Source organism: Giraffa tippelskirchi, chromosome 10, assembly GCF_054371585.1.
Source record: "Giraffa tippelskirchi isolate mGirTip1 chromosome 10, T2T-mGirTip1v1.2.pri, whole genome shotgun sequence".
NCBI classification, from domain to species: domain Eukaryota; kingdom Metazoa; phylum Chordata; class Mammalia; order Artiodactyla; family Giraffidae; genus Giraffa; species Giraffa tippelskirchi.
This window is the reverse complement of record NC_137284.1, coordinates 147,282,554-147,307,446: the sequence shown is the minus strand read 5'-3', so window position 1 is coordinate 147,307,446 and position 24,893 is coordinate 147,282,554. Positions and strand designations below refer to the sequence as shown.

Sequence of the window (24,893 nt, the reverse complement as noted above, 5' to 3'; positions counted from 1 at the left end):
CCCGCTGCCAGCCCAGATGGCTCCGTGGGCTCAGGCTGAGGCATAAGGAGAATCCTCACCAAGGGTGTGTCAAGGTGAGGCTGTGCACTTTGTCTGCCCCGAAGACAGCCTCCTTCCTTGCTCGACTTCATCCAAATGTCACGATGGCCCAGAACACAGATAAACAATTCCCCTCTCCAGGCCAGCTCTCTAGATAAAAGAATAGTAATTTTTAAAAAACAACCAAACTTCTCATTTATCATCTACACTGTATATGACTTTCAACTATGCCACTGGCAGGCCAGTGGCACTGAGAGAGATGTTCCTGTCTGGCAAGAAGTTGGAAAGGAATGGGTCACAGTGACCCACCAGACTTCCCTGGTGGTAAAGAATCTGCCTGCAATGCAGGAGACCTGGGTTCGATCTCTGGGTCAGGAAGATCCCCTGGAGAAGGGAATGGCTACCCATTCCAATAGTCTTGCCTAGAGAATTCCATAGACAGAGGAGCCTGGTGGGCTACAGTCCATGGGGTCACAAAGAGTCAGACATGACTCAGCAACTTAACAACAACAACAAACCCAAGCAGGGTTATCTCTAGGGAGGGGTGTCAGAGATGCCTGTGGCTTCCAGAGTGGGACAAGGGTTTAAATGCTTATCCAGAATCCCCCCTCCAGAGTGACACTGGGCAGAGCCCTTGCTCTCAGGCAACCTGGTTTGACAAAAAGGCTGGGACCTGTGTGACCTCGAATAAGTCACATCACCTCTTAGAACTTGGTTTTCCCACCCAGAAAATGGTAGGGATGATCTCTGATTGCCCAGGAGCGTGGAATGGATCAGGTGCCCTGACATAGGTGAAGTGCCTGGAACTGAAGAGATGTTGCTCAGGAAGTGTTTAGCATCTCAAAGGAATGTAAGTGGACATTCAACAATTTGGGGGAGAGTGGAGGTTCAAAGGCTGCTTCTCAGGTTCTCTGCCTCGCCTTATTCAGACTAGCCTCCCTCCCCAGTCCCACGGTTCCCCTTCACCTGGCTTATACTCAGGGGATGTCAGCTCTGGGCTGACGGCCATGCTCTGGCTGAAGGCCCTGGACGTATAAGGGGTGGGGGGAGGGGGAAACTCAACTCAGAGGGGAGAAGAAACACGGCCTGCTGCCCTCCTCCCTCCTTGACCTCCGAGTGCCACTATGCTCCCGCAAAGAAATGAGAGATTAGGGGAAGAATAACAAACAGGCATCCGGTCCCATCACTTCATGGCGAACAGAAGGGGAAAAAGAGGAAGCAGTGACAAATTTTATTTTCTTGGGTTCCAGAATCACTGCAGATGGTGACCGAAGCCATGAAATCAAAAATGCTCCTTGGAAGGAACGCTATGACAAACCTAGACAGCGTATTAAAAAGCAGAGACGTCACTTTGCTAACAAAGGCCCAAGCAGTCAAAACTATGGTTTTACAGATGTGAGAGTTGGACCATAAAGAAAGCTGAGCACTGAAGAATTGAACTGTGGTGTTGGAGACAACTCTTGAGAGTCCCTTGGACTGCAAGGAGATCCACCCAGTCAATCCTAAAGGAAATCAACCCTGAATATTCATTGAAAGGACTGATGTTGAAGCTCCAATACACTGGCCACTTGATGTGAAGAGCCAACTCACTGGGAAAGACCCTGATGCTGGGAAAGATTGAGGACAGAAGGAGGCAACTGATGATGAGATGGTTGGATGGCATCACCGACTCAATGGACGTGAGTTTGAGCAAACTCCAGGAGATAGTGGAGGACAGAGAAGCCTGGTGTGCTGCAGTCCATGAGGTCACAAAGAGTCGGACACCACTTAGCCACAGAACACCAACCAACGACGAACAGGAGCTGAGGGAGAGTGCCCCCCATGGGCCAGGCCTGGTACTACACCCTTTACCGGAAGATCTGCTTTAATCCCCACAACACCTTGCGGTGCGTACAACTGCTATTTCCAGCGCACAGCTGAAGATGCTGCCAGTTAGAGGCCAAGCAACCTGCTCCAAAGCCAAATCTGGCTGTCTGTCCCAGAGCCCGTACTCTTCAACAGGATGCTGAAGGAAGAGGAGGACAGGGATAAGAGATGGTCTGCTGTAACTTGTGGCTGCTCTAGGTGGATAAAGCAGGATTCAAGGTCAAGAAAAATGAACTCCGTCCCGCCTCCTCCCATCAGCACCTTTCCAGACTGAGGCCAGGCACTACCTCCTACTCCAGGCCTATTTTTCAATGTGGGGAAAATCTCAGGACAGTCAGGGAGACCAGGGAGAAGAGAGGACTACTGAGAGGGCCTTCCAAGTTCTAAGGCACCCCCCACCCCCGCCAATCCCTTGGAGGGCTATTCTGCCTCCTGGAGCTAGAGAACCAGGGCTGGGGAGGGACCAGGGGGAGCATCAAACTGGGGAAAGCTCCAGGGAGCCAGCTGGGACGGGGGCACATAGGAAAGGAGGGCCAGGACCCCTGCCATGGTTCAGGGTCAACCATGGGATGGCCCAGGGTGCAAGCAGCCAGCCCTGAGGAGCAGTGGGGTCAGGGGCTGTGCCAGGCAGGCAGGGATAGAAAGTTACAACGCATAGACCCCAGCATCGCCCATCAGAGTCTGACCTGATGAGCCAAGGCAGGGAAATTTTTCTAAAACAAGTTAGTGTCCAGAATTCAACGATGAAGGAGCAGACCAAGGAGTGGTGGCCTGCCATCTGAGGGACACCAGAAGGGGCTCCCTGGCCTTCTCTCTGATTGCCCACTTGAAATGTGACTGGCAGTTTGAAAGCCACAACACTGAAGGTGACTGACCTGTTCTGTGCAGTGGTTTGGGGGAGTCCCCTGGGGGACCTCTCAGGTCAATTGTTCTCCATTTGCTCTTTTCTCCGCTTTGCCAGTTTGCCTCATGATATCCCAGGACTAGGGAGTCATTAATCCTCAAGAAGCCAAGTCTCTGATCTTTTTTTGTGAAGTGAAAACTTACTGAATGATGCTTTAGCAAACAAAACAATAAATGCTTACACTTAAAAAAAATACTGCTTACACCTTGCAAATTTGTGTTTGGAAAGTTAACCATGTATAGGACTTCCCTGGTAGTCCAGTGGTTAAGACTCCACACTTCCACTGCAAGGGGCCCAGGTTCGACCCAAGGTCAAGGAAGTTCCACATCAAGGAAGTTCCACATGCCACACAGGCATGTTTAGCGTGTTTAGTTGAAATGGGTGTGGTATGGTGGAATTTGGGGAGATTTAAGGAAGTCTACAAAAGCTTCAAAGATCTCGTAGAGCAAACCTCTCAGCATAGGAGGAGACAGCTTTTCCATCTTTGTAACTGTTATATCTGAAAGCCCCTCAGACCTCAGGTCCTCTGTCTGTAGCAACTGCCTGGGCAGTATGTAATGTTCCCCACTTTCTACAATCCTTTATTTTCTCTTTCCCCTCTCTCCTACACACTTCTTCTCTGAATTCATAGGCTAAGCCTCTCTTTCCCTTCTCTTGCCTTGCCTAGGCTTTAGTGCCGCCTTTTAGGAACCCGCGGACTGAAGACAAGAATGACTTTCCTGGGAGATACAGATGGGCGTGGAGCCTTCCCCCACATCCACAAGTCACACTGCCAGCTCCATCTCCCTTTCAGCAGGGAACTCCTGCTTACCAACTTTCCGCGGTCCCGGCACGGCCCGCAGCATCAACTGCCCACAGCATTTTCACGTGGACTTCTTCTTTGGCAGTTCTAAATCAAAATCAAAAGATCAAGCTTTGTCCCCTGATCTTTTGTCCTCCGCGAGCGGTGGCAGCAGGCGCCATAAAGTCGCTTTTCCTCTAGGAAGCTTTTCCTGATACCCACCCCTCCCCACCCCCACGCGCGCCCGGTTCGGAGTCTCGTGCCCGGCGCTCAGGGGCCCTGGACTTTCTAGGTCAGCGTCTCGGTGCAGAAGGACTTGGAGCTGCAGAGCCAAGGGTGGTGGCTGACTCGTTGCCTCGGGCGTCCCACCCCCAGTCCTGCGCCCGAACCCCAGTCAGCGCTCCCACCAACGCGTTACAACGACTAGAGGGAACTGAGGTCAGGGAGTGTCGCGGCCACTCCGCAGCATCTGTCTGAAGGGCTCAGGGCCCCGCTGAGCGCGAATAAACCCCCCGGCCGGGTGGAGACGCAGCCGGCCACTCGGTGGTCTCCAGCAAAGAAAGGGTTAAGCCTCCATCTCCCCACCCCCCACCCCCACCCCCACCCCCAAAAAAAGGGCGAGGGGAAGAGTCCGGCAGAAGGTCCTGTTTACGGGAGCCGCTCTCGGGTCCGTGCTGCCCTGGGAGAGGCGTTGCCGTGGCAACGGGCCGGGCGCCCGCCAGCTGCGGGTGAGCTCACCGAGCGCCGGCGGGCGGGGGGCGGCCCGGCTCAGAGCCGCCGCCGCCAGAGGAAGGGGCTGCCCTCCACTCGCCCACAGAGGCGGCCAGGCGGCGGGCACGCGAGCGCGGGGCGCGGGGAGAGGCCCGGCCGACACGAGCGCGGGGGACTGCGGGCCATGGCGCCCCGGGCCCCCGCGGGGCGCCGCCCCCGCCCGCCCGAGCGCCCCCGAGCTGCGCCTCGGAGCCCGCGGAGCCGCGGCCAGCCAGGAGGTAGGGCCGGGCCGAGGGACGCTGGAGGGGACGCGGGGGGACCGAGGAGGGGACGCGCGGTGCAGGGGGTTGTAGGGGGGAGAAAGACGACGGCCGGAGCTGCCTCGACCAGGAGCCGTGAAGTGGCTCGTTGCTGACCAAAGACTGGGTTTCCCGCTTGCGGACGTGGGGACCGAGGCGCTGCAGCTCGATCTGCGGGACTAGAGCAAAGTGTTGTCCGGACGTCCTTCCGGGAGCTCCCGAGGCCGTGGTCCCGTGCCCGGGAAACCAGCAGAAACCGGGCAGAGCCCCCGCCCTTCGCTGTGCTGAGAGTCCCAAGGGCGTGTGTGTGTGTGTGTGTGTGTTTAGCAAGAACCGAGAAAAGCTGAGCAGCCAGACCTCCCCCTGCCCCCCACTGTGGTCAGACTGTGCAGTGTTGAGAAAGCTGAAAGGTGAAGATGATTGCATGATCTCCTTTCTCCCGCTTTCCCCCTCAGGATGGGGTTGGCAGCAGATGGAATCCTGGGGGAGTCTCTTAACGCAGGATAGAAGAATATTTAGGAGGGTCACAGGGAACTGGATTCGAACCACAGCAGAAAGCTAGACCTCAGCGGAGGAATCCTGTCCTGGAGGGCACCGGGTGGGGAATCTGGACGTCGCCCTCCAGGGGCAGAGATTGGGGCAGGGGAAGTGCACTGACTTTGTTTTTAACCAGCTGCTTCCCAATGGCTCAGTGGTAAAGAATCCGCCTGCCAATGCAGGAGACTCGGGTTCGATCCCTGGGTGGGGAAGATCCCCTGGAGAAGGAAATGGCAACCTACTGCAGTATTCTTGCCGGGGAAATCCCATGGACCAGAGAAGCCTGGCGGGTCACGGTCCATGCGGTCACAGAGTCAGACAGACCTGAGCGACTAAAACAGCAAGCTGGGGAAGGTGCCTGCGGACTTTTAGCTGGTATTGAGATACGCTTTAGTACTATGACTTTTCTAAGGTTCTAGATGTCCCAGTGTAATAATGGCCCCAGAGTTGTAATAGGCGCTACAGTAATTTTGTTATTAAAGTTACACCTGCGGTGATTACTACATAAGAGAAAAGAACAATATCCTTTCTGCTTGCCAGTCATCAAGTATCAAACACACCAGAGGAGTGAAGCAGAAGCGTCTTTGGGGTGGGCTGCCTACAATGAGCAGAATTCTACACGATGTCAAGGGCAAAGAGTAACTGTTCTTAGGAAAGGCAATGAAGAGGCTGGCCTTCTTTCAGTCCTTTCATTCTGGAAGATTTGAACCCTGCTTCCCTGGTGCCTCAGATGGTAAAGAATCTACCTGCAATGTGGGAGACCTGGGTTCATTCCCTGGGTTGGGAAGATCCCTGGAGAAGGAAATGGCTACTCCCTCCAGTATCCTTGCCTGGGAAATCCCATGGACAGAGAAGCCTGGCGGGCTACAGTCCATGGGGTCACAAAGAGTCGGACACGACTGAGCAACTAACACTTTCCCTTCTTTTCCGCTTCCCTGTGTCCTATATTCATTCACTTAGCAACTCTAAGGACTAGGCTAAGGGAATAAGATATCTGCCTTCCTTCCAGGCACTCACCATCCTAACTGGGTAGTCAGACAAAAAACTAAATCCAGTTGGCATCTGGCCTCGCCGTGAGTGCTGTGTCCTCAGGGAACCCAGAGCAGGGACGCCCACAGAATAGGTAAGGCCAGGCTGAGCCCTAAAAACCTCTTCACCAACAAAGCAAAAGCAGAGAGGATTTTTTCAGGCTGAGGGAACAGCCTGTGCATTGTCACCAAGGGGGAGGGAGAGGAACAGGCAAGCGTGGGGAGAATTCATGGGTGTAATTCCCAGAGGGAAGAAGGATCTCCCTGAAGCAGGAGCCACGAGATCACTCTGTATTCTAGAAAGTTCACCGTGCTTACTGGGTGGAGGCTCAGAGAGGAGGAGACCGCGGCCTTGCAGCACCCAGGCTGCAGTTACTGACCCGCAGGGTGACGGCAGTGGTGACGTGGGTGGAAAGAGCCAAGAGATAAAGAGGTGGGACCTGGTGGCAGACTTGGGGACAGGGTCAGATGACTTAGATGAGAACTAAGTGCAGAAACGCTCAGGAGAAAACAGAGCAAAGCAAAAGGAATGGAGATTTTGAATGGCCCGAATTTAGCAGATTACAACACTTGGACAATGAATTTGGCTCTGAATTCTCTGGCAGCTTAGAGACAAACAAAAATACTCTGGATTGCACAGTTTGGGATTTTGGACAAGAGAAAGCATACAAATTCATTTTCAGGACAAATTTTTTCCTGGAATTGAACTCAACTGGGAATTTTTCATGTGGAAGTTGGTGTAAAGACTAAAGAGTAACATAGCAAAAAAAAAAAAAACTTCACTGTCAGTGTTACAAAAGATGGGAAGATAAATCTCCACATGACCATTTTCCTATACCATCTTCCTTTATGACTTGAGGACATACTGCACTTCTGTGGGAGGCCTAATGAGGCTCAGGCCTGTGGGCAGTGGCGCTGTAGGGCAGTGTGGGCCTGGGGAATCCTATGCAGGAGCCGTGGGCTCTCAAATGGAGGAAGAGATGATACCTACTCTGATGAATGTAGCGACCACAGCATCCCAGTGCCCAACCATGAAGGGGGAAGCAGGCAAATCCCAGTATAGCCCATAGGCAGGTGGGCTGAGACTGGTCTGGAGAAGGAACCGGGTAAGGCAGAGTGTTGGGAAGATTGGCATCGGAAATCCTGACCAAAGAGAAACAGAGTGAAAGGAGCATTTGAGGATTCCGTTCAACTGGGCAAGTCCAGTTCCCCTGGTGGTCCAGGTCTTTGTGCCCTCCGACCTGATGCTAAGGCTGTTCCTAGGGGTGGAGGAAAGGGTGGGGCTCAAGATACCAGAGATCCACTCTGCTGAGGTCAGGGAGGGCAGGAAAACTGTTCACTGCAAAGTAAGGAATGTTGCAGAAGAACAGAGGGTGTGAGCTGGGTGGTTCTGCACTCAGCCGCTCATCTGGCCAGGGCCTTCCTATTGGTTTCTGCAGAAGGATGAATCTGCAGAATCTATGTCAATGCATTCTTAATGTGCCCTCCAAAGTTTAAAGCACTTCTTGCCCACTCTAGAAGTCTTAAATTGAGTAGGTATGATAATCTACCCCATCTGCCCTCCCATCACAGTCCTTAGCATTTTAAACTCAGGGTACACGTTAGAATGCACGTTTAAATGCTAAGGGGAGGCGTTTTTTAAACAACTGATGCCCAGGCCCCACCCCAGACCAAGTAAATCAAAATTTCTAAGAACAGGCCCTGGGTATCAGTATTTTTAAAAGGTCCCAGGTGGTTTTAAGGTACTACCACGGTTGAGTGAGGTTGCTACTAGCCATCACCTAGAGGGCTCGTCACCGGAGGGGACTGAAATCACAGATTCCAAAAGCAAAGACCTTGTAAAATTTAAAGTTTGAAAGCCTGTTCCTTACAATGAAATCCCCTGACTAGTCAGCCTTCACCATCAAGATCTACAGCCACCTTGAACAGATACAGGTAAGAAGGCTAGTATGTATATGTGTGTAAAGTACTTTTTAACAGAAAGTCTAAAAGCATAATCGCAGGCCTTCTACAGTTAGATCTGCTTGGTCTAATACTATTGGATGCAGTGCCTCACCTTAGCCAAAACTGAAAAGCCTTGGTACCTTTCTCTCTCTGCCTGGGACCCATATAGGTCTGTCTGTCTTGACTGCTGAGCCTCTAAGCTGTGGATTCTTTCTACTTCCCTCCCGATATTCAAGTATATGTGTTCTCCGACCTCTGTGTTCCAGATTGGAAAGAAGCTGGGAGAAGTAGCTTGCCATTTAACATGCATAAAGTCTCAGTCAAAAGGAAGGAATCTCTAAGAGCTGAATTTCAGTAACCATGATAGGATAATAGGGGTAGTATTTTGAGGCTCAATGGCTTTTCCCAAAACCCTCAAGTATAGCTTGCAGGCAGTTGCTTCTTTGGCTGTGGGCAAAGTTGACTCAGCCTCCCCCACGCTCTCTGGAACCTACCCCCTTTATTTTGCTTCCTGAGGGTCCATGGAATGTCTGACAGTTACTCGAGAGTGACAAAGACCCCTGCTTGGGCCTTGTGTCATGCCCAGTCTCCTGTGTCCCAGGCGTGGTCCCTTCCTCCGCCAGAACCAGACAGCTGCTACAGGCACCTGGGCTCTTTGAAACCCCTGCACTGGCCACCCAGCTGAGGGACTCAGACACAACTGCCCCTTTAATGATGGGAGGCGAGTCAGTGCCTGGGACTAGAGTGAGTGATTGACTCAGTTCTTTGACTCAGTTCTCTACATTTGGCCCCAAAAGAAGGGAAGCCAGAGTCAGACCATCCTTGACCCTCATGTTAAAATCATTGTCCGATTTGGGCAAATGTTAATCCCAGCTCACTTTGCCAACGGGAGCCCAGAATTGGCTTCCCTTTGACACATTCATCCCTGGCCTGTGGTCAGCTGAAAGAGGGATGAGCCTGAGACCCCGTTTTCCAACTGGCTGAACTACTAACAATCAAGTTATGGTTCCCCCCCAACACTCCCCACCGCCCGAGCCTTAGAGAAGGAAGGGGTGAGTCACCCTTGCAGCAAGCTTAGGGAAGAGGATCTGTATTGTATTGAACCTGAGGATTCATGCTTCCCTTCAGCAGGAGAGGAAGGCAGGATGGACCTGGGGAGTGGGAACAGGACAGGAAGCCGTGAATGTGACATGTCTTCCATGTTACCCACGCTTTCCAAGGGCTTGTGTATCTTATCAGTAGGGCTGTCAGACCAGTTCAAGCAGAGTAGCAAACCCATTTCCTTTTTTGTTTTAAAAGTGTACTTTTAAAACTTTCAGATTGGGGATTTCCCTGGGGGTCCAGTGGTTGGGACTCTGTGCTTCCAATGCAGGGGGCACAGGTTGGATCCCTGCTCATGGAACTGGGATCCCACCTGCCGCATGGTGTGGCCAAAAAATTTTTTTTTAAGAATTAAAATGTTAAGATTACTTTTATATACACGTGTATGTATTTATATGTAAACAATAAAAACTATCCTTATTATAAAACGTTTAAGTGCTAGTCGCTCAGTCGTGTCTGACTCTTTGGGACCCGATAGACTAAAGCCTACGAGGGTCTTCTGTCCATGGGATTTCCCAGGCAAGAATATTGAAGTGGGTTGCCATTTCCTTCTCCAGGGGATCTTCCCCACCCAGGGAAGATCTCCTGCATTGCAGGTGGATCGTTTACCAGCTGAACCATCAGGGAAGCCCCAAGCAATACATAAAAAGGACAGCTACCTGTCCATGGGGTCGCAAAGAGTTGGACACGACTTAGCAACTGGACAACAACAAAAAGAACACAGTGAAAATTTTCCCCATATTTATCCCTCCTCAGAGGTGATCACTGTTTGGTATGTATGTTAAATCCCCCTAGACTTCTTTTCTTTACATGTAATATATTATGTTTGTTTGTTTGTTACAAAAATGGAATAACTGAACAGTATTATGTGAGAATAATTCCATGTGGGACATAACATAGTCCTCTCCTTTCTAACAGCTACCTAGTCTTCTTTTGTATGAATTGACTTTATTTGTTTAACACATTGTCTATTGATGAGTTGGAGAAGGAAATGGCAACCCACTCCAGTATTCTTGCCTGGAGAATCCCAGGGACAGAGGAGCCTGGTGGGCTGCCATCTATGGGGTCGCACAGAGTCGGACATGACTGAAGTGACTTAACAGCAGCAGCAGCAGCAGCAATTAATCAGTAATTAGTTGCTTCTGATTTTAATCACTGTAAACACTCTCCAGCACTTGTTCCAACATTTCTGTATATAAATTCCCAGAGGTGGAAGTGCTAAATTAAAAGATTTCAAAGCCAAATGTATATTGAATATATCCGTGCCCAGTGATGGATATTTTAATGAAATGAGATTCTTTTTTTTTTTTAATTTATTTATTTTTTAAGTGAAAATCACTCAGTCGTGTCTGACTCTTTGCAACCCCATGGACTATTCAGTCCATGGAATTCTCCAGGCCAGAATACAGGACTGGGTAGCCTTTCCCTTCTCCAGGGGATCTTCCCAACCCAGGGATCGAACCCAGGTCTCCCGCATTGCAGGCGGGTTCTTTACCAGGAGAGCCACCAGGGAAGCCGAATTTATTTTTTAATTGAAGGATAATTGCTTTACAGAATTGTGTTGTCTTCTGTCAAACATCCATATGAATCAGCCATAGGTATACATATATCCCCTCCCTCTTGAACCTCCCTCCCATTTCCCTCCCCACCCCACCCCTCTAGGCTGATACAGAGCCCCTGTTTGTGTTCCCTGAGACATACAGCAAATTCCCATTGGCTGTCTATTTTACATGATAATGTATGTTTCCATGTTACTCTCTCCGTACATCTCACCCTCTCCTCCCCTCTCCCTGTGTCCATAGGTCTGTTCTCTATGTCTGTTTCTCCATTGCTGCCTTGCAAATAAATTCTTTAGTACCGTCTTTCTAGATTCCATATATGTCTGTTGGTATATGATATTTATTTTTCTCTTTATGACTTACTTCACTCTGTATAATAGGCTCTAGGTTCATCCACTTCATTAGAAATGACTCAAATGTGTTCCTTTTTGTGGCTGAGTAATATTCCATTGTATATATGTATAAAATGAGATTCTGATACTCAGTTTTTCAAAAATTGTAAAATAGTATTACCTCTCTCACCCTCGTTCCCCACTGAATTTACTATGAATTTCCATTTAAGTTAGAAATTGTGTGATATATTCATAGAGGCAATCTATTATTTTGAGTTTTGTTAAATTTTTCAAGGCAACATATTGAAGCTAGAGTTTCTAAGAATTTTTCTAGGTTTGTAGATCGTCATCCAACAAATTGTCCCAATATTGTCTCTTGCTGTTGGTTTGTGTTCCAAAAATCTTGATCTCATATAACCACGAGTTCACACAATTGTGTAGGCTGAAACCTAGAATGGGCAGGGTGGGTTACACATAAGAGCCAGCCCAGGGAAATAATCCAAGGTGTCTTCCTCTTTCTCCATCACGTTGTTGTTCAGTCAGTAAGTCGTGTCTGATTCTTTGTGACCCCATGGACTGCAGCACACCAGGCTCCCTTGTCCTTCACGGTCTCCTGGAGTTTGCTCAAATTCATGTCCACTGAGTCAGTGATGCCATCCAACCATCTCATCCTCTGCCACCCCCTTCTCCTCCTGCACTCAATCTTTCCCAGCATCAGGGTCTTTTCCAATGGGTCGGCTCTTCACACCAGGTGGCCAAAGTATTGGAGCTTCAGCATCCGTCCTTCCAATGAATATTCAGGGTTGATTTCCTTTAGGATTGACTGGTTTGATCTCCTTTAGTCCAAGGGACTCTCAAGAGTCTTCTCCAGCACCACGGTTTGAAAGCATCAGTTCTTTGGTGCTCAGCCTTCTTTATGGCCCAACTTTCACATCCCTACGTGACTACTGGAAAAAAACATAGTTTTGACTATATGGACCTTTGGTGGCAAAGTGATGTCTCTGCTTTTTAATCCTGTCTGTCTATGTCATAAGGGTTGGACTTGATTTAGCCCTAAGTTGTCTGCAAATCCACTTTGTACAACAGATAGGGTAACTATATATACAAAGTGGGACACTTGGAAAGTAAAAAAGAAGCACTAAAGATAAATTGTTTGTTTGTTTGTTTTATTTAAACACACCTCTCTTCATTTTTTCTTAAAGTACTCTTGAAAGTATTTACTTGAAAGGGAAAAGGACAGTATCAAATTTTAAATATAAAAATAATTTTTATAGTAGAATTGGTAATATCTAAGGATATGATCTACCATATTGTCTGGGTTGGTATATATTGTTTTCTACTTGTTTCTTACTATTTTGCCATTAACAAACAAGGAAAAAAATGAATTGCTAATTGCTATACAGCCAGCCAGCCTGTCCTGGGGCCATCCCTACAAACTGCCACCTGGCGAAGGGCTGGACATGCCCATCCATTCTTCCTGCAGGTCTAAGTGCACCGACCCAGGGACATGATTCCGTGTCATCCCTCTGCCCCCCAGCTTTTCTTAACTCCCACCTAAAGTAGAGACCTGAGTGCAGGGAAGGAGGAGGGGTGCGGTGGCTCACCCAATGCTGCGTGTCAACTCGTTCCCACTAAACGAGTCAGAGGAGATGGGTACCACTCCCTACTGCCCACAGCTCACTGTGGAAGGAAATACAGCTGCCTTTTCCCAGCAGACTGGAACCATTAAAGCAGAACATTCTATAATTTTATGTGTGTTTCTCACGTCCCTGGGAAATACAGACTCAACCTCCCAGATGACCGAGCAGAGGTATTTGTGGGAAATTGTGCCACAAATCAGGATTAAAACTGGCCTTGCATGGTCAGGAGAGAAGTTAGCTGGGGGAGAAGCCACAGAGCACTGATTCATTCAGTCACTGGGCAGGAGCGTTGGGGCAGCCTGAGACGTAGGACCTGCATCCCTGCAGCTGGAGGGGGACCAGTTTCTCAGGCACAGACTTGCTCAGAGCCGCGGCTGGGAAGACACGGACCACCAAAGCAGCATGCCGGGGCGCTGGGCTTCTCCCAGGGCAATGTCTCTAGCTCGCTGCAGGTCCAGAGGGCTTTCTCCCCTCGCTGCTCTGAGCTGGAGGTGGGAGTCGTTCAGATGTGAAATGAAGTGTGTGGTCAGCCAACCCCACATACAAATCCCTGGCCGCCTGACATCCCTTTCCATCTGGTCTGTTTCATCGTCTGTGTCTGTGACAATCAACAAACACACACAGCTCCCAGGACATCAAACAGGGACCAGTGCTCTGTTTACCCACCAGCTGAACTGATGCATCTAACAGGATAGAAAAACATCAGAGAGGAGGGGCTCCTTGATACTTCCCCAAGTGATGAGACTTGGTGATTCCGGCACCGCAGAGTCAGAGTCAAGAGAGTTTCCTGTTCCAGGCTCTCCTTTCACCTGCACGCAGGGAAGCCAAGATCCTTGACCCGGGACAGAGGGAAGAGCGACAGGGAAAAGAGTCAGAGTGCTTCTAGACACACACAGAGCCCGGGTTCAGGCCGCCTGTTGACTGGAGAACAAGAGAGGAAGAAGACTGCTTTCAGGATGGGGAGACAGAACACCTGCCCAAGCCCCCAGGGCAGGACCACAAGCTCCTCCTCACGTCCCTGAGATCTGGCCTCCATCCCCGACTGTCTGTGGAGACTTCATCCCGTTACTGATGGTGCGGCCACTGTACAGCTAGTTCACTGTTCTTGGTTTCTGAGCTTCCTAACATACATGACTCGCCTGACTCAGGTCACGGTCAATATAAAATTGCTACGGTGACATGTCTGCACCACCTGTCAAAAGGCTTGAATGCTTCTCTAAATAGTCACTCCTGGTATCCCACCATTCTGGGACCCCCACGAGCAGATCCAGCCCTGAAAGGGTCAACAGTAAGGCCCTGGTGATTGACCGGGGCCGAGCCCCACCTTTGTGAAGCATTTTGAATAACGCCTCCTCCCCTGAGACACCACACCATCTGGGTTATGCTAATTGTCTCTGGAGAAGATCTCCTTCACTGATTCCTTTTCTTCTCATTCAACAAGCATTCACGCTGCACCCATAAAACACCAAGATCTGTTCCAGATAGACACTGTGGAGGAATAAAAAGAAGCCCAAGGAAGGTGTTCTGCCATCAGACCTCTCTGTCCAGTTGGAAGACCCAGATGAAGACACATTGTAAAGAGCTCAGTCAAGAGAGAGTCACCCCCACAGCTCAGTTCCTCACTCTCTTCTTTGGCTTCACTTTCTCCCCGGGGAGAGCTTGTCCACACTCACTGGTTCTTCGGCTGCGTCCCCAGTTCTTCACCCCCCCAGTGTTGTTCTCTCACCAGACTCTTAGATCTCTGCCTCTGACTGCTTGCTCTATATGTTCCTCTTGAATATATCAGTTCATATCTTCCATCACGCACATGCCTGCTCAGTCACTCAGTTGTGTCTGACTCTGTGGACTGTGGACTGCAGCCTTCTAGGCTGCCCTGTCCATGGGATTCTGCAGGCAAGAATACTGGAGTGGGTTGCCATTTCCTACTCCAGGGGATCTTCCCCACCCAGAGATTGAACCCGCATCTCCTGCATTGGCAGGCAGATTCTTGACTACCAAGCCACCTGGGAAGCCCCTTCTATCATGGATCCTGTTTATACTCTGTGGAGAGCAAACCTTACCTCCGCGTTCTGATTCTAGAACGTCTCCAAGCCTCATCTGCCAGCCCTTCCATCCTCCTCTCCATGTTTCCCCATCACATGTCCCAAAGAGGCCGTCCCACCATCAGTCTCATGTCCAGGGCAGGACGTACTGTCCCCTTTTCTTCATGCTCTTGCCTCACCTGGACAACTCTCCCAACTAGTCCAAAGGGCCACCAGATTCTACATCTTCTCTGAAGCAGTCTGTGACCCCTCTGACTCTCATTGCCTGCCCACTTCTAAATTCCTCCAGTTTTATTTCTTTCATAACATTTACCACTGTGGTTTGAATTTAGTCCCTAAACCCCTCTCACATTGTGGCTTTTGTTAAACATGTTGTCAGGCATCCCCTGGACTTTTAAACTAATCTTTTGGTGTTGAACAGTTATAATCTTTCATTGCCAGTGGTTGATTGGGTTTGCATCTTTTATCCCTAGCTCTAAGGCAGGGACCATTCCTACGTGTGTATTTCCCAGCAGCGCCTCATGTGCTCAGCTCCTTGATTGATCTTGTGGATTAATTTCAAACCCATCCACGCTGGCTCAGATTAGTTAAATAAAAATTGCCCATATCTCAAAACTTAGCTAAATAAAACAGAGCACATTCCCAGGCATTACACAACTTCTGAGTACAAAACACCAAGCATAGATAGTAAACAAACAGAAATGGAGCCTCAGCTTACAAAGAGCCAGAAAACAGGGTGGGAGGGCAGGGGAGTCCGGGCGAGCAGGCCGTGCTAATGGGGTGGGTTCCTCCTAACTTTCACTTCTGGCTTCAAGGCTGAGCCCTGACTTTAATGAAAAGGGAAGGGGGTCAGCTTCTTTTCCAATTTCAAGACCAGTTTTTGCAGATTACACTGTAACAGTAACGATATGTTTGAGAGGTTTTACAGCTTTACCACACTTGCAGACAATTGAGGCTGGGTCTGCAGGTGACTCAGATGGTATAGAAACTGCCTGCAATGCGGGAGGCCCCCAGATCAATTCCTAGGTTGTGGAAGATCCCCTAGAGAAGGGAATGGCTCCCCACTCCAGTATTCTTGCCTGGAGAATTCCATGGACAGAGGAGCCTGGCGAACTACAGTCCATGGGGTCGCGGAGAGTCGGACGCAACTGAGTGACTAACGCTTTCTGCAGCCCTGCAGATGAGTTGAGGAGGTTGTATTGTCATTATTAATATCAATATCATAACAAAGTCCTGTATTTTTACTTGTATTATTTGGCAGGGTTAAGTTCAGTTCATAACAACAGAAGCTGTGTTGAGCTTCTCACAGGACACGCACTGTGCCCACTGCTTTCCAGGTGCCATCTCGGGTAAGCCTTTCAAAGCAGGAGCTGTTCCTGTCACCACTTCACAAAAGAGAGAACCAAGGCTGAGAAAAATAACTGGCCCAAGGTCCCATGACTCTCAAGCGGCAGAGCTGGAGTTTGAATCTGGGGCTGTGTGCTTCCAAACCCTTTGTTTTTAACCCCCACGATACGCCATCTTTCAAGCTCCTTCCCAGAAATGGGAGTGGGGTGGGAGCGGCCCCAGTCCCCGGCTCCCTCTCTGGGCTCGGGGAGCCACGGTGCTGGCCCCCGGCAAAGGGGATGGGAGATGACGTCTCCCTCCAAGATTGCTGCCTTTTGTCCAAATGTGCTGGCCGGGAGCCAGGCTGGAAACTCTCTGCTCATGGAAAGAAAGAGAACAGAAGCCAGCAAAAAGAGGGTGGGAAAGGGTCTGAGAGGGGAGGAAGGGAAGAGGAGGGCCGGAAGGCAAAAGGGAGAGGAGGTGGGAGTGAGGCGTTTGGGGCAACACAGCTGGAGCCCCGGAGGGCTGCCGGAAGGAAATAAAGCATGGCCTTCTGTACATCCCCTCCAAGTGGCTACTTCTGGTGTGGTGTGAGCGGCCGGGTACCCAGGGGCCAGGATACAGGACAGAGCCCAGCGGGGGCCCTCCTTCCCGCCTCAGTACTACTGATCAATGCATGAGTGATAGTCACTCAGTTATGTCTGACTCTTTGCAACCCCATGGACTGCATCCCACTAGGCTTCTCTGTCCATGGAATTCTCCAGGCAAGAATACTGGAGTGGGTTGCCACGCCCTCCAGGATATCTTCCAGACCCAGGGATTAAACCCAGGTCTCCTGCATTGCAGGTGATTTCTGTACTGTCTGAGCCACCAGGGAAGCCCCACTATCAGTGAGGCCAGGTTAAAATGAACATGAGGAAACCCTTCAGAGGGAAAAATAAATCCCAAAATGGCAGCCCAAGGGCTGCCTCTGGAAGTGGACGGGATAGCCAGGCAGTGCCCTGGGGCCAGGGTGTGCTTGGAGAGGAGGGAGAGAGTGAATAAAACCCAATCAAAACAATTCCCTGAGTAGCTAGTCTGTATCCAGGAGGGGAAGGCCTATAACCTGCTCCCAAAGCTCTCGACTTGGCGTTAGGCACCCGGACTTGAATCTGACAACCGGGATTCATTTGGCATCCATGTGGCCTTGAGGAAAGTTCCTCTCTCCAGGCCTTGCTTCCCACATCTGTAAAGCTGAGGCAACTGTAGGGTGGGTGTGAGGAGTTGGTGAAGCAATCTGTGTGGAATCTTGCCTAGAAAATAGTCAGTGTTCGATAAGTGTTCATCATTCATTCATTGTTGCAGTTCAATCTGTGGTGTCAAACATAACTACGTGAAATCCTAAATTAAACATATAACTAACAATTGAAGCCAACCATGAAAGAGATACCACATGGTTATGCACATTTATTAGGGTTACCAAGTGTAGATAAGTTAAAAAACACCCAGAGAAATTCAGAGGAGAGGGGGAAGAACTTCAATTTGGGGTTTGGCCAGGGCTAACCCCAGAAAGAAGAAAAGAAGGATATGTAATTAGTAGACCCAGATTCCCCTGGAATAACTTCTCTATAGAAATGTGTGTGTGTGAGCTAAAGTCGCTTAGTCTTAGTCACGTCCAACTCTTTGTGACCCCATGGACTGTAGTCCACCAGGCTCCTCGTCCATGGGATTTTCCAGGCAAAAATACTAGAGTGGGTTGCCATGCCCTCCTCCAGGGAATCTTCCTGACCCAGGGACTGAACCCATGTCTCTTAAGTCTCCTGCATTGGCAGGCTGGTTCTTTACCAGTAGCACCACCTGGGATTTTGGGCTTTCTTTATAGCTCAGTTGGTAAAGAATCTGCCTGCAGTGCAGGATTCAGTTCCTGGGTTAGGAAGATCCCCTGGAGAAGGAAATGGCAACCCACTGTAGTATACTTGCCTGGAGAATCCCGTGGATAGAGGAGCCTGGCAGGCCATGGAGTCGCAAGAGTCGGACACGACTTAGCGACTAAACCACCACCACCACCTAGGAAGCCCCCTTATAGAAACGTGAGTCTATACATTTTTCTGGGAAAGAGAAAGGACCGTGCAGGAGGTGAATGAGTCCCACATGGGATGACAGGAGCCTTGAGTCCTGTTCTTGCCTCTGCCACCCCCCAGACAGGTGACTGAGGCTAGATGAGCCACAAAATCATGGCCCACAGTGTGGTCATTTCTAGCCCTTCTTACCTGCTACCATCCTCTGTTCATATTAAGGAGCTTCTTCATGCCAGGGGCTTTTCTAGTGTCATTATGTATCTTTATCCCCCCTTTCCTCTTTGAATTTCCACACTAGACTGAGGACTGTAAGAAGCACTGTCATTTGCAGGCTGGGTTCCCAGTGACTGATGGGGGTCACAAGGGGAGAGCTGCTGAGGCCAGGAGGAGGATGTGGAAGGCTGGGTCAACCAGTGCAGGCGTCATTCCCAACAGGGTCCTGGGAGAGGGGCTCAGCATTTCCTGAAGGGAAATGACTCCCATAAATAGACAGAGGGATGGGAAAAGGACTGGTCCGTCCCTTTCCTACTGTCAACTCAGCTCTTCTTCTGGTGTGCAGACAATGCAACCTCTCTAAATGTTTTTCATTTGGATGTGTCCCTGCCAGTGTGTGTGGGAGAGATGTGAGACCCGCTTTCTTGTATACTGTAGATCCAAAATAAGAACCAAAGAAGGCATGGATTCCTTTATTTGTTCATTTACCCACAGTGACCTCTCATTGGTCCACTCCAATGTAAGGCCAGAGTTTTTTCAGTGAGGTTTTATTAAGAAGGAAAGAAGGAAACTGTAGGCCTTCTGATACCATGTCCTATTTAAAACTTCATCCTAGAGTCCAGCAGATCCTCTTGTATCAATGCTTATAATATGTTGTTCAGGTCCTTAGAAAGATTAGGTCTCATGACATGGCTTTACTAAGGCTTTGATTCCATTATATTAATTATATTGTCATTTTTTTATTTGTTTTTTTTTAAGTTATTTTATCCATCTGATTTAGAAAAACGAACTAAGGCTTCAGATGTTCTCAACACCTTCAGTGATGCGTTCCCCTCCCCCACCCCCCAGGAAGAGGAAGGAACTTCTTGACTCTCGATAGTGTAACAGGAATGATAAGATCACAGGCAACTTCTGTGCCAGGCTGGAGGCAAACCTAATGGGGGTTTGGTTTCCTTAGTAGCTGCAGTTGGCTCAGCTTCAGCCATATGGGTGCAGAGTCATGTTTAAAGCTCACATGCACGCTAGCTTTCTTTTTTCGTTTTGGGAAAGTACTTGAACATAGATTGAACATGACACTGTGTTAGTGGGGATTCTTTTGGTTGCTTAAGCAAACAAGGGTATGAAGGTATCTTGTGGAACCCGTGGGCAGGAATGCAGCTTGGCCCAAGAGTGGATTGGGCTGAGGCAGTGCAGAGCCCTCTTTCTGCGGGTATCATGTCCAGCTCCCTCTGCTCCTTGGTCTGCAGGGTGTAAATGGCTGCCTCACAGCGCCATGTTTCCGTGTTCTGGCCACACACATGGACGCAGCTCCCTGGCAGTGGAACGTGATTGGCCCGACTTTCAGCTAGGCCTCCTCTAGAGCCAATCAGCTGTGGCTAGGGGTGGGATCATCATTCAAACATGGCTGCCCGGGTCCCTGTGGCCTCCGTGGAGGAGGGAAGGGGCGGTTTGCAGGAAAGTGGCTGCTTTGTGAGGTAGGCAAGCACCAGTGCATGCTTGTGAGATCTACTACCCAGTTATATTTCTGTAACCCTAATGTGTTCATTTGTCTTAACCGTTGTACTCATAAGAATCCTGGTTCCTCAGATTCACTTGCTACTTTGCTAGAGCTAGTGCTTGTGAAGGAGGTAATGGTGTACTAGAGGGAGGGCTTTGGGGCTACACACCTCTCTTAAAATCCCAGGGATACTATTACAACTTCTTAATATGTACCTGGTGCATGCTTGCCAGATGCTTAGTGTCTCTGTCTCTCTCCACCCCTACCCACTCTTCTTCCCTTCCCCATTCCTCTTCCCTCCCTTCCTTCCTCCTCTCTTTCTTTTTAAAATAACAGTCTTATTGAGGTATAATTCACATACCATAAAAATTCATCCATTTAAAGTGTATAATTTAATGATTTTTAGTATATTCACAGGCTGTGCAACCATCACCAATCAATCTTAGAACATTTTTGTCACTTGGACAAAGAAACCCAGTACCCCTTAGCCACCACTCCCAACCCCAGCTCCATCTGCCTCAGCCCTAAGCAACCACTAATTTACTTTCGTCTCTGTAGATACCTCTGTTCTAGGTATCTTATATAAATGGACGTATACAATATGTGGCCTTTTGTGATTGGCTTCTATTCCTTTAGCTTAGTGTCTTACTACATGTCTCCTATCCATGTTGTAGCATATGTCAGTACTTCATTCCTTTGATGGCTGGATATTATTTCATTGTATGGGTGTACCACATTTTGTTTGTTCATCAGTTGATGGCACTTTGTGTGTGTATCTACTTAATGGCTATGAAAAATAATGTGCTCCGAATATTAATATACAAGGACATATGTGGATGTATATTTTAATTTATGTGTATGTGCATTTGTGTGTGTGTGCATGCACACACTCAGTCATAGTCCAACTCTTTGCAACCCCATTGGCTGTAGCCCGCTGTGCTCCTCTATCCATAGAATTCTCCAGGCAAGAATACTGGAGTGAGTTGCCATTTCCTTCTCCAGGGGATCTTCCCAAGTCAGGGATCAAACCTGTGTCTCCAGCGTCTCCTGCATTGACAGGCAAATTCTTTACCACTAGTGCCACCTGGGAAGCCCTCATTTCTCTTGGGAGATGCGTTATTTCTATGATTATGTTGGTTAAGTACTTAATGCATTGCCTGACTGATCACAGGACATAACAGCGTTCATTTCCTGACCCTGACCTTCCCAAAGGTTATGAATGAAAGTTATTTCCTGCTTACTGCCCTGAAAGAAGAGGGGTCAGGCCTTCAGGTTACTGTCCCCAGGGGTACTAACACCACTGAGTAGCAGATTCTTGCATCAGACTTGTGAGAGATGTTGATGGGGTGGTTCTGACTGAAGGTACTAAGAGAGCAGATAACAAGGTTTGGAGGAGAAATATAAAATCAGAGTAGAAAGATACAAATCATAAGATTTTCTGTTCTGCTACTTAAACACTGTGATCCTGGGCCAGTCGCTGAAGCTTAATCTTCTCTTCAAAATAAGCCTAACAAGAATTACACCTGAAAATTGGGAGGAGGGCAGAGGCTTATATATGTTATAATGTGCTTATGATGTGAAAATCAGGTGCTGTATGAATGTATGATAAAGTCTAGGGGGGGGAAAGTCAAAATTGTGAAACTGCATTCAAATCATAGCAGGTTCAGAGGAGCTCTTGAGGGGCGGTGGTCAGATCCTTCAGGGGCTGCTGTCAACCCCTCAGGGCTGCAGCCCCTCTGTGGAACTAGCGCTTGCCTGCAGCTGGATTCTGGCTTTGAGAAAGACCCGAGTCATCCTCAGTTTACCAGGACCACAGGCACATCAGATCTGCAGTGTGATCTTAACTTGAACACCTTTGGGCCAGTCAGTTATTCCCCCATTTATGAGAAAGTCCATCTTTGCCCTAGTGATTTAAGATACCCCCTTGATCATATATAGAGACCTATGATTATTTGGAGGACTTCCCTGTAGCTCAAACGGTAAAGAATCTGCCTGCGATGCAGGAGACCTGAGTTCCATCCCTGGATTGGGAAGATCCTCTGGAGGAGAGAATGGCAATCCACTCCAGTATTCTTGCCTGGAGAATTCCATGGACACAGAAGCCTGGTGGGCTACAGTTCGTGGGGTCGCAAAGTGTTGGACACAACTGAGTGACTAACACACACACACATGAGTACTTAGGTCTATGTCTAGACTGTCTGTTCTATCAGTCTATTTATCTATTCTTATGGCAGTACCATCCTGTTTTAATTGTAGAGGCTTTACAGTATGTGTGAATATCTGGTAGGGCCAGTCACCTCTGCTCTTCAGTTTTTTTATTTTCTTGTGTTTTCCTAGCTCTTCTTGCATATTTGGTAATTTGGTTTTGAAGAGTTCAGTGTCCTCCTGAGAGGTCCTGGTGGAGGGTCAGAAGTGAGTTGGGGTTGAGTTGTCTTTTGGACCTGGGTTTGCTGACTTACTTCAGTAAACTGGTTTTGTAAGATTCTATTTCCTTTTAGATTCATAAGCACTGAAGGCTTCTAGTGGCTTGATAGCACTCATATTCCCTGGAGCTCCAAAAGAGCAATTCAGAACACTCTAATTGAAGGAGAATATTAAAACTTGGTGAATTTAGATAAAAGAGTACATGAGTTTTCTGTACTGCTCTTGCAGCTGTTCTGTAAACTTGAAATGCTTTTGAAATTAAAAAAAAGTTAATGTTGTCCTGCTTCTGGTAACATTTGGTAAAAACTTTCAGAAACCTGTACAAGTTGTGTTCAGATCCTGCCTTAGTTCCCATTTCGATTGACTCCTGCGAGGAAATCGAGCAAATGCGTTAGGTGTCATTCCTTAAAGAATCAGTGCTGCTTTTCATTTAGTGGCTTGTCCTTCCTTAAACATTTAGCCATTTGAAGATTATGCAGACATCTGTGCTTTTCACCCATACACCCCAAAGGAAATTCAGCCCACCCTCTAAGCCCAGATACACAAAGGAACCTGCTGTCACCTGTTTTGTTTATATCATGTTTTGTGTTAGAGACATTTGTTTGCATCTTTTTTCTATCAGCTTTTTTGAGATTTAATTGACATTTAACATTGTGTACTAGGGGCTTCCCTAGTAGCTCAGATGGTAAAGCATCCACCTGCAATGCAGGAGACCTGAGTTCGATCCCTGGATTAGGAAGATCCCCTGGAGAAGGAAATGGCAACCTGCTCCAGTATTCTTGCCTGGAGAATTCCATGGATAGAGGAGCCTGGTGGGCTGCAGTCCATGAGGTTGCAAAGAGTTGAACACAACTGAGTGACTAACACACACATTGTATAAGTTTAAAGTATATACTCAATGATTTAATATATGTATATGTTGTGAAATGATTACCATATTCGGTTAGTTAACACATCCATGACCTCACACAGGTAACTTTTTTTGTTTGTGTTGTGAAAACATTTAAGATCTACTCTTCTCTTAGCAAATTCCAAGTGTATAATACAGTATTAGCATGTGAATGACATGACATTCACAGGATGAGGATGAAAGCTCTCAGAGGGCAAAAAAAATGATTTATTTCACATTTCCCCTAGTTTCACTAAGTTCCCCGTGGGAAGTAAACACTAATAATTGGAAGAATGAATTACATGAGTAATTTCCCTAATAGCCATAGGTCCCCATATAATCTCTTTGAACCCACTGAAAGAATGGGTTCTGTACTAGGAAGTGGTCACTGGAGACCAGGATCCAAGTCTTGGTGGTCACTAAGGGAAAGGAGGTAATGAGAATAAAGTACCACTTACCCTTCTGTTCAGGAGATACAGTGGCAAAGCCAAACAAGTAATGAAGTGATGGGCTCAGCTGAGACCCATGCCCTGCAGTTGTGGTTGTGGCTGAAAAGCAACTGTGTGGCCTTTTGGGAGCACCAGGGCAGACCCAGACACCCACAGATAACAGCAGAGTTTACATTTTTCCCGTTATTTACAATAGTGATAATGTTGTTGTTTAGTCACTAATTCGAGTCCGATTTTTGCGACCCCATTGACTGTAACCCGCCAGGCTCCTCCGTCCATGGGATTTCCCAGGCAAGAATACTGGAGTGGGTTGCCATTTCCTTCTCCAGGGCATCTTCCCAACCCAGGGATTGAACCCACATCTCCTGCATTGGCAGGCAGTTTCTTTACCACTGAGCCACCTGGGAAGCCAATAGTGACAATAATGCATGTGTGAGCTCAGTCGCTCTGTCTTGTCCAACTCTTTGCGACCCCATGAACTATAGTCCGCCAGGCTCCTCTATCCATGGAATTTTCCAGGCAAGAATGCTGGAGTGGGTTGCCATTTCCTCCTCCAGGGGATCTTCCTGACCCAGGGATCAAACCTGCATCTCCTGAGTTTCTTGCATTGCAGGTGGATTCTTTACTTCATGAGCCATCTGGGAACCCCCATGATAATGCATGTTTATTACCAAAACATTGGAGATATATTTTTTTGTTGAAAATATAGATAAGTGAAAAGAAAAAAAATTATTCAAAGTTTCTTCACTGATGATAGCTACTGTTGATCCTTTGTTTTATTTCCTTCCAGTCATATTCTTACATGTGAGATTTTGAATAGGAATTAATTTCTTGTCCCCCTGCCACTCCCTTTAAAAACTTGTTTTATTAATATTGTATGCAAGCTTTTGGATCTTGTTCCTTTTGGCTAACATCACAATATGAACATTTTTTTCCATTTAGTAATAGTCTTTTTTTCTTTAGCTTAATTTACTTTTTAAAAATAACAGCTTTATTGAGATATAATTCACATATAGTTCAATTTACCCATCTAAAGTGTACACTTTAATGGTTTTTTGTGTGTTCACAGAGTTATGCAACCATTATCACAGTCAATTTTAGAATATTTTCATCAGTCCAGAAAGAAACTCCATACTTGTTAGCAGTCACGCCCCTTTTTTCTCACTCACCCACTTTGGGCCTAGGCAACCACTAATCTACTTTCTATCTCTATAGAATTGTAGTAGTCTTAAACATAATTTAATTTGCTTCATA

The 24,893-nt window shown here is 48.0% G+C and overlaps 2 protein-coding genes across 8 annotated transcripts in view; one reads left to right on the top strand and one right to left on the bottom strand.

The window, feature by feature from the left end:
• The window catches only part of ADCK2 (aarF domain containing kinase 2), a 29,053-nt gene extending 24,773 nt beyond the window's left edge, over positions 1-4,280 (bottom strand). Inside the window, exons 1-3 of the mRNA XM_081534341.1 lie at positions 3,876-4,280; positions 3,621-3,698; positions 60-189 (exon numbers count right to left, since the gene is read on the bottom strand). The gene's annotated coding sequence lies outside the window, so the exon portion shown is untranslated. The remainder of the gene's footprint in view (positions 1-59; positions 190-3,620; positions 3,699-3,875) is intronic.
• DENND2A (DENN domain containing 2A) overlaps positions 1-24,893 on the top strand; it is a 112,886-nt gene that overhangs the window by 9,525 nt on the left and 78,468 nt on the right. For 2 of the 7 annotated variants that reach the window (XM_081534316.1, XM_081534311.1), the window contains exon 1: positions 4,311-4,579. The exons of 1 other annotated variant lie outside the window; for it this stretch is intronic. The gene's annotated coding sequence lies outside the window, so the exon portion shown is untranslated. Of the gene's footprint in view, positions 1-4,310; positions 4,580-19,753; positions 19,855-24,893 lie in introns of those variants that run through there. 4 more of the 7 variants (XM_081534318.1, XM_081534313.1, XM_081534317.1 and 1 more) reach the window with 2 other exon arrangements.